The 10296-nt window shown below is 33.0% G+C and overlaps 1 pseudogene; it reads left to right on the top strand.

Moving 5' to 3' along the window:
• The first annotated feature begins 517 nt into the window (after positions 1–517).
• LOC129947448 (prohibitin-2-like) lies at positions 518–1399 on the top strand (annotated as a pseudogene).
• The last annotated feature ends 8897 nt before the right edge of the window (positions 1400–10296 follow it).

Raw genomic sequence — 10296 nt, 5'->3', positions numbered from 1 at the left:
TGAAGGTCAGCGGAAGTCAAAAACAAAAATTGGAATTCCAAAACTTCGTAACTCAGACGTAGTTTCTACTTCCATCTACGAAAAATTTGTCTATGTTTATGGATTTAGACGACCAAATTTAAATTAACCATAACAAAAATAATACACTTACCAAGTTTTTTTTTAATAAATTTTCTTGGTTTTAGATTAAGTTCTTGTTATTTAGCATTAAACTTGTTCTTAGGCCAAAAGGCAGTAGTTGTAAGATAATGGATTAACTTAGAACACCCGTATAGGGCCAGTAAGATATTTCTAAAGTTTTTGAAATTTTAGTTAAGATAGTTTTAGGATTTTGATAAAATTAAAAACAATTTGAAGCATTTAACCAAAAAATTAGCCTTGCACATTTTTGGAGAAATAATAATAAAATTGAACCAACTATTTAAAGGACCTTTTAGTATTTGAAACTTCTCAAAATCGCGATTGTTTCAATAATATTTGCATTTATTCACCACCTTTATGATTTGTGAAAGAAAACATGGCACAAAGTAAATTAAATGATTTGGCTGGAAAATTGAGTAAAGGAGGACCTCCTTGACTAACTAAGGTTTAAGGTCATTGCTGCCTCAGGAGCTGCTGGCTATGGAGTCTCCCAATCGCTATACAAAGTTGACGGTGGTCATAGGGCTATCATCTTCAGCCACTTGGGTGGCATCCAAAGCGATATTTACTAAGAGGGTTTGCATTTCCGAATTCCATGGTTCCAATACCCAATCTTCGACATCCGCTCCAGGCCCAGCAAGATTTCATCACTCACGGGGTCCAAGAACTTGCAGATGATCAATATCTCACTGCGTGTGTCATCATGCATCACCAATTGGGTTTGGACTACGACTTGAAAGTCCTGCAATCGTTTTGCAATGACGTCCTCAAGAGTGTCGTTGCAAAGTTCAATACTTCCCAATTGATTACACAACGTATTCAGGTTTCCCTGTTGATTTGCAAGGAACTAGTTGAACGTGCCATTGACTTCAACATCATCCTGCACGATGTCTCAATCACCGAATTGAGCTTCGGCAAGGAATACACAACCAACGTTGAAGCCAAACAAGTCGACCAACAGGAAGCCTAACGAGCTGTGTTATTCGTCGAACGTGCCAAACAGGAGAAACAACAGAAGATCGTTCAGGCCTAGGGAGAAGCCGAAGCCGCTAAGATGTTGGGTCTTGCTGTCAAACAGAATCCAGCCTATTTGAAATTGAGGAAATCCGTGGTGCTCAAAGCATAGCTAGAACTATTGCCGGCTCACAAAACAAGGTCTACCTCTCAGCCAGCAGTCTTATGCTCGACATTCAAGATCCAGGCTTCGATGACATGACTGAAAAAGTTTACAAAAGTAAATAGATTTCTACAACTCTAATCTTATTCCATTGCTTCTTCGCGAATCAATAAATAAAAACATAACATAACTTTTCGTGGGAAAATTAATAAAAATTCTTTAAAAAACTGTCAAAAAGTTAAATAAAAAATGACTGTATTGCAACTTTAAAGTAGATATTTTAATTTTTTTAGAACAATTAATCTACCGATTACAATTATTTAGCTGAAAAACTAATTTTACAAAGTAGCAGAGAAAAAAATTTAAATTAGCAATTTTGTCTTCATCGGTTAAGTACCCCAGGAGATTCCTGTATATAAAATATTTTCATTTCTCTATAATGTTTAAAAAAATTAATTTCAAGTCCTGGGAACGCTTTTGGGTAGATTTTTCTAACTCTTAAAATCACAATAACGTACTCAAAGATTTTACAACTTTTTTAAAAGAACATACAGCATCTTAAGACTCGGTATGAGTAGGTACCTTAATTTGAATGTAAAACATGTGCTACACACGTATTTCGACGTCTAAAAGCTTCATTTGGATAAAAGTAAGCGTGTATACGTACGAGTATAGAGATTCAATGGAATATGGTAAAATAAAATTCCCAAACCCAAAAAATACGTTTTTAAAAATTGTACAATTAAATCCATCACAATTTTCCCTACTCTCTGGTTTTTAACATATAGCTATTTTTTTACGGTATTTTATTTTCTTTTTATTTCGTATACTTTTTGGGACTAAAATGCCATCACCAGCCACAAGAAAATAGACACGAGAATAAAATCAAAAAACAAAAAGAATCAAATTCAAAAAAGACATTTCATTGTGTTTCGTTGCAATTTTCGTTTTCGTTTTCGTTATCGTTTTGTTTTTGTTTTTAATTCTGTTAGATGTGTATTCTTTAGTGGAAAACAAGAAAACGAAATAAAAATTTCATAGATACATCGGTAGGTTTGGTTTGTTTCGTTAGAACGAGTATAGTATCTACTCTGCATAGAGGTACATACTCGTACTCGTACTCGTTTTCGTACTTGTAGATAGATATAATTGTACGAGTATGACCAAAAGGAGTGCATAAATAGAAAACGCGTCCTTTCGCTAAAAGTCCTTTTTATTTCACCTAATGCTTGACGATGTATCCACATATAGTATAGACTCATTCTCTGTCCGTCGTCATCGTCGTCGTCGTAGCCATTGCCATCACCCATCACCCAACACCATCGTCGTCGTCGTATTTCAAATGAGAAAGTGACGGCTTACAATTTTTGTTTAGTTTCTTTTTCTTATCCAAAAAATATTTTAAGCTAAGCAACATTTTTTGCTGCTTGGAAAATGAATGTTACACACATGCATTGGGGTTGTGTTTCAATAAAGGGGGGCTGGGGGATGTACATTGGCTATAGTCGTCCGTCGTCGTTGTCGGGAAATCACTCAATGGGGTGCAGAGCAGCAGCGGCGGCGGCAGTGGCAGTGGGAAGACAGAGAGTAGAGAAGAACACCCAGCTTGGCAGTTTTGGCGAAATGCAAGGACACACCATCATCATGTGAAACGGACGGGTGTAGCGCTAGCTCTAGCGACATGGCTTGGCTATGGTGGTGGCTGATATGGTGGGTAGTGCGAGTGGGTACAGTTGTCCATCAAGCAAGACTAACCCCCAACTCCGGCCGCCAGCCGGAAGCGTCGAAAAGGGTGTACTGTACGTAGGACGCCGAATGACGACGAACGATGACGACGACGGCGATGCACGGTGGCCATTGTACCTCCCAACCCCGCATTCATTTCGATAAATACATAAATTTCTCTGCCGGATTCGGCTGATTCTCCTGTTTCTGCTGCGCCGCCAATACTTCATAACGTCTCCACAAATGCGGGCTTCGAGAGTTAGAGTAAGGAGTTTGGGCCGTCAAGGAGGATTGGGCTCGAACTTCCGTTACCATACCTACTCTCTTCACACACACACCCACACATACACACTATATGCACATATGTTATATACGATTGTGTCCTTTTGCAGTATTTCTGCGTGTATGTGTGCCTGATCTAACGGTTTCGTTTGGTTTCGTTTCGTAGGCTCGGACTTGAGCAGGCTATACTAGGAGAATACGTATGTACATAGTTTTGTTTGTCTCCCTGCTTTTGGAGATGAAACCCTCAAGTTTATTGATGGGAAATCGCGTTTATTTTTTTGAATAGCAAAGTGATTTGGGAGGTGACCATTAAGGCATGTGTGTTTGATGCTGTTCTATAAGGGGGGGAGGTTGCTGGAAAGAGGGGATTTTATTCTGTTTGAACAAGCCAAAGAGTTAAATTAAAATGGGAGGAGATTTTTGGTCACTACAAAATAGAAAGGTGAGTATAGAGGGATACCTACATAGGTTCATATATGCATTCGTGAAAAGGATTGCATGATTTTTCTTTGAGAGATGCTTTTCTTATTTAAGCCGCCAGTCTTTAAAACCTAGCCTTAACTCAAGTGAGTTCATTTCTTATAATTTATTGAAGTATCTTGGAAAAAATTTTTCTTTAATTAATGTCTTTGAAGCTCTCTCAACAGGAAAACTCTTCTGATTATCACTTTTCCCATTTTTTACTGATCTCGAAAATCTTCTTAACTCGATTTTAATGTTATATTAGTCTCTCAAAAATGGTACGAATTGTTTTAATAAATCTGACACATCATTAACATATCCGAAACTTTTTGCTGTATTACCACTATCGAAAAGGTCTCAAGCACATTATTTCTGAATTGATCCCAAACATTAAGTTTAAAATTCATAGTTTTAAGCTACTAATTTTTAAATTCCAATACATTTTTTGGAGGCTCCTGTTACACATAAGTCGAAAATGGAAACGTAAGAAGACCTTTCGTTTAAGGAATATAAATATGATTTAGTTGAAAAAATTAACAAAACTCACTGTACCTGGAAGAATAATGAATGTTTTTGTTTCAATTCTTATAAAATCTAGGTCTAGATTTGTCCTTGCCTTAAAGATAAGTGTAACATACACTTTAAATGTTTCAAGCTAGACATTACCTATCATCCTTAATTTCTAGATCATAGTTAAATCATCGAAAGTGCGTCGTCGGTTGCAACGATTCATTAAGATCTTAATGTAAGAGGTCTTCATGAAAGAACTGTTATTGAGTGAAAAATTAAAAAGGGCAGCAACTTTTATAATAAAAAAACAAGTATTAAGTTGGTTGTTATCAAGCAAGAGAAAAAGAAAAGGATAAATGAGGTAGTAAAAGGTTTTGATAAAGGTTTTCAGACAGACATAGTTTTCACAGGTTTTGCTCAGACCTTTGATAAGGAAAATCATAAAATTCTTATTCATAAACTTTCTTTGCTGGGATTTCATTCTCATTTTTTAAAATGGATAAGCTCTTATACGAGCAACCGGACCGAATTTGTCAAAATAGATAAATTAAAATCTAAAGCTATCAAAGTAACATCAGGTGTTCCACAGGGGAGTCATGTTGGACCCTTGTTTTTTTAACTTTTTATAAATGATATTCCTGATACTTTTAAATTTTCTAATTATTTATTGTATGCTGATAATGTTAAAAATTTTAAAACCATTAAATCTGTTGATGATTGTCTATTATTGCAAGAGGATCTAAATGAATTGGTATTGTGGAGTAATAGAAATTTAGTCTTTCTGAATGTCTCTAAGTGTCAAAGTTTTACGCGTTTTAGAAGAAAATCATACATTTTGTTTGATTACTCAATTAATGACATTCTTTTGGAAAAAGTTACTAAAAAAAAGACTAAGGAGTCATATTAGATCATAAACTTTCTTTTAATTTCCACATTGATTTTGTTGTAAATTAAGCTTATAAGATGCTCAGGTTCATACGAAGGAACACAAAGGAATTTACTGATCCTTATTGTCTTTACTTAGCCTTTGTCAGATCAAATCTTGAGTATTGTAGTGTTGTTTGGAATCCGTACTATAACCTCATTCCTTAAGAATAGAAAGAGTGCAGAAATCCTTCACTAGATATGCTTTTAGTAAGCTTAATTGGAGTATTAATAGACCTCTATATCCTGTAGGGTGTCAGCTCTTTGGTATGGAAACGCTTGAGTTAAGAAGGAGATATTTTTCAGTAATGATGGTAAAAGATATCTTAAGTAACCACATAAGTTGTTTGCTTGAATGTATTAATTTGTATTTTTCTTGCAGAAGTCTCCGTATGGTTTTCTTCCTACGTGATGAATTTTTTAGAAGCAACTACAGTAGGAATGAACCCATATCTCTTTGCATCAAAGTGACACTAGATTGATATATTTCAACTCTGTTCAAGAGATAGTTTTAAAAGATATGTCATGCTTGTTTTGCTATCTAATCAAAACATAGTTACTTATATTTATTTATTTATTTACTAAGGCCGATTGTGCATATTTCTAAATATTTTTTATATTTATTATTATCAATACTATTATTTTATTATTATATTTATTATAAAAGTAGTAATCTTGATGAAATAAAGTTTAGTTTAGAAAACTAGACGGTTCTGAGCCAAAGCCCTTATTCAACCCTGAAAGCCATTGATTGGCATGATATCAAATTTTAATCAATGCAAGAAACCTAAAAGTTTTCATTTTTTTAAAGAATCTTCAATACTAGCGTGAAATGGATTGTTAAACACATATGAAATAAAATGTAATAAACATTGAAATTAAAAATAAAAAAGTAAGTATACGCCTAAGTGTTCCAATAATGTATTTCAGTCTTTGAATATAATTGCTGCTTTATGTACGTGATTAGCTTGAATTGCTAGTTTTAACATTTCATTCAAGTGATCTGCCAATATTTTAATTTACAGCCAATTGTAAATATGAACCATGAATAAGTATCTAAAGGTTTCCAACATGAAGACAAATTCATTCACTTAAATATGTTGTCAATAAGATTTTTATTTTAAAAATTGGAAGAAAATATTGTTGCCAATAAAAGTTTTATTCAGGGATGCTGAATTTCAAGTGACAATTGAAAGAATGTAAAATTTTTAAAATTCAACTGTTTTTATTTCTGAAGTTGTTGGAAAGTTTTTGACACATGTTGAAAAATTTCAAACCGATTTTGTTTTAAAAATATCTGAAAAAACAATAAGGAACACAAAATAAGCTTAATCTGAAAGAAAAACAAAATTTGTGGAGCTACTTATATGGACCCAAATTATGGGTTTCAAGACAGATCAGTTTATTATGTTTTAGAGTGCATTATGGTATTTCTAATTTAAAATTATAGCATTTCTGTAATCTAAATTTAAAATAGTGTAGTTTTGATCTTGTAATTGATCTTCACCTTCGAAATACAAAATTATCTTAAATCCTAGAAATGGAATAAACAAAGAAAACCAAGACATTTAATTTTTTGTGACATACCTTAATTGAACTCTGTGTTTTTTTTAGAATCAGTTAAAAGGGGCTTGATTCCAGACGTACCATAACCCACTAACATTATTTGAACTTTACAGGATACAAATTCAGGATGATGTGTTAAGTGTTATTATTGTGGAACTTCACAGATCGCGGCACATGTTGTGTTGTTGTCTATGATTTGGATTAAAAAAAAGAAAAGAAAAGTTAAAATAATTGTCAATTTGTTTTAATAAATAATAATAATAATGTTAATAACAAAATTTAAATATATGCTTGAAACTTTATCAACAATTCAATTCATATTTTCTACGTCTCTTTAAAAATGGCACACCAGGCGTATACGCGTTTTTGTATTTATTTCATAGATGTTTAATAATAAAAATGTTATTCTCTTTGTTTTTTGAACGGTTCTTGATTATTCTAATCGTATCACACGTTTTCAACTATAAATACTAAATAGATACTAAATAATTATAAATAACAACTCATGAAGAAATGCAGCCTTTTCTTCAGATGTTGTTCGGATTAATTCAAAGAAATTATCAAAATTTCGCCTATAATTTATTTTCGATTATACAGGTGATCGTGCAAAAGGCCAAAATAAATATATCTATATGATTTCCCATCAATTTTTGATATTCAAATATTGTCAATATCTTTATTCGGTTTAGTTTATTAAATTTGCAAACATAAGATCATTCTCAAGAGCTGATCTTGCTTGCTCTAGCTTTAAAGTTAAAACACAAATAATTAGCAGAAAACTGAAGAAAAATCACGACACATCATATTTCAAATTGTATAAGAGAAAATTCAAAACAAGCCTTAAAAATGTTCTATAGGAATAAAGATAAGAGAGAGATCTAAGAAGAAGGCCAAACATCGGGCCTATATTTTCGTTTTAAAGGTGTTTTTGAGAAAATTGTAGATGGAAAAATTTAGTAAATGATAAAATTTGTTTCTTTCATGAAAATATGATTCTTTCGCAAATGTTTTAAGTCATCAAATTATTTAATCGTTTTCTCTCTAAAATAAGATTTATAGATAGATCTCTTTTTAGGATCAAACATTTTGCATACGAAAGTCATAATATTTTGCAATTTATCAAAATTGGAGATTATTATTTTTATTTTTGGCTTGTTGATTGTTTTGAGATGAACCGTTCTTTAGGTAAAACTTTGTTTCTACTACTCACTTACTAAGGTTCTCAGACCTGTTTAGTTTGTTGGTAACCGCTTAAGAGGTATAGGGCCTCTACCACGCCTACGCGCTATTGTGTACGGTTTCCGAAGATGTGTTTCAGCTTCCTCCAATTTTTGCCTAGTGCCGCTGATTCTTTCTCGATTGTCTTGCGCCATGTTCTTCTCGGTAGTCCAGCTCCTCTTCCTGCTTGTGTGAGCGGATTCCACTGCATTGCTTCAAAGCGTATGTATAATCCTTTGCAAGTTACGGCTTCGTATTATAGAGACTATAGGGTCCTGGTCTGTCCTGTCATTCTATGAAGGACCTCATTTCATATACGGTTTGGCCAGAAAATCCTTTACGAAGACATCTATTTACGAAGGTTTGTAGCTTTCTTGTTATAGCTGAAGTAGCCTTTTAAGTGCTGCACCCATAAAGAAGCACAGATTCGACATTTGTGCGAAACAGTCGTAGCTAAGTTCTTAAGCTGATAGAGCTATTACTCCAAATTTTCGACAACATACCGAACGCCACTTTTGCTTTGCCGATGGATCAGATGACGTCTTATTCAAAGCTATTTATTTGAGAAGATGGTCGGGTTTCGAGGCTGATCATTTTTGTGTTGATGGAAATAAAAATAGAAACAAATTGGAACACAGACCTTAATATTTAAAAAAAGTATCAAAAACATTAGTTTGATTTTGTTTCTTACTTTTATAAAATAAAAAAAAATATAAATTTAAATTATTTCAATAATATTACAATAAATTCTTAAGAAAACATGGAACGCGGTAAGCATTGTTCCCTAAAAGAGAAAGTTCTCATTTAAGTTCTAAGATGTGAGGGAAAATCTTTGAGAGAAATAGCCAAAGTAATAAGCAGATCTCTAAAGTTGATTGCCAAAGCAATTTTACAGCCGAGAGCCAAAAAACAGCTGGAAAAACCAAGCAAAACAACCCCAAGATAAGAGTGAAAGATCATTTGCACCTCAAAAAAAGATCTTTACAAGTCTTTAAGGGAAATAAAAACAAACTACAGCTTACAATAATTTTGAGAACTGTTTGTAGAAGACTTGTTAAAGGATCGCAAGATTGGTGTACTTCCTAAGGAACAGAGTTTAAATTAACCCACGATCATTTTGATTGGAGTGGGCCAGAAGGAGGCAGAATGTGTCAAGAATGGTGGCTGGAGTATCATATTTTGGGGCTTGGTATGGCGTTGGACCAATACATTTAATTGAGGGTAGAATCAATCATAATATGAAGTTGAATATCATGAAGGATACGATGCCTTCTGCGGTCGAGAAAATGCCTCTCAAATGTGTACTAAGGAGTGTCCCAATCGCCTTACTTAAGTCAGATAGAACATTATGGTTGAGATTTAAAATGCGCAGTTGGGAAAACATTTAACAAAAAATAAAGCCGAACTGCAAGGGATAGTTCAACAGGAGTGGTACAATATTTCAATTGAAAAATGCCGAAGATCATTTGACTCAATGTCCAACAGATGTCATATTTTAATTTGAGTTAAGGGCCATTCTAGCAGATATTGAAATAATGTTTAAATCCCGAATAGCTTGCATTTAATTTTTTTTAATCTATGTATCTATTTTTAATTCCACTAAATTTGTTCCCTTTTTTTACATTTATGAATTAATAATATTTTAAGTTATATTTTAACTATAAATAATGGGTATTTTTAGTTTGAAAGAAATGAAGAATGAATTAAATCATTAAAAAATTGAATTTTTAAAACTCGATTATAATGTCCAGATCTGTACGTACCTTCACCGATCATGCCAATTTTCAAGAAAACGAGGTCTTTACAATTCTGTATTTAAAGACATACATTCCTTTTACTTGACGTTTCAATAAAACAAATCAAAAACAAAACACCGACTTGATCATGCGATATGACGAATTGTTTAGTTCCACAAAAATTAATAATTTATTTTCTAAATTATATCACAAACAGGTAATTATAAGCGCACTTCAAAAACAATTTCATTGAATTATCTAAATAAATACTAGAAGTGAAACAAAAAGCAAAAACAACAACAAATCAAAAAAAAACAACAAACAAAGCAAAACAAAAAATAGTAACCGCCTCCATTTGTGACATCATATTATTATGAAAACCAATAAAAAAAGGACGCAAAAACTAGGTATTTTGTGCAAATCTCTATATTTGTGTTTATTTTTATATTACCTCCAAACAAAAGTGTGTGTTTTATTTTTATTTTCTATGATGGGCTTCAGCTCTATTCTCAAGCTCTCTAACCACATACCCATACACTCTTGTGCTTCACACACACCCATGAAAGTCTATGCATCAAAAGTAAAAAACTAAACAACAAAAAAAGAACGCAG

This window comes from Eupeodes corollae, chromosome 2, assembly GCF_945859685.1.
Source record: "Eupeodes corollae chromosome 2, idEupCoro1.1, whole genome shotgun sequence".
NCBI lineage: Eukaryota > Metazoa > Arthropoda > Insecta > Diptera > Syrphidae > Eupeodes > Eupeodes corollae.
Note: the sequence above shows the minus strand (reverse complement) of the source record. Positions and strands in the feature narration are given on the sequence as shown.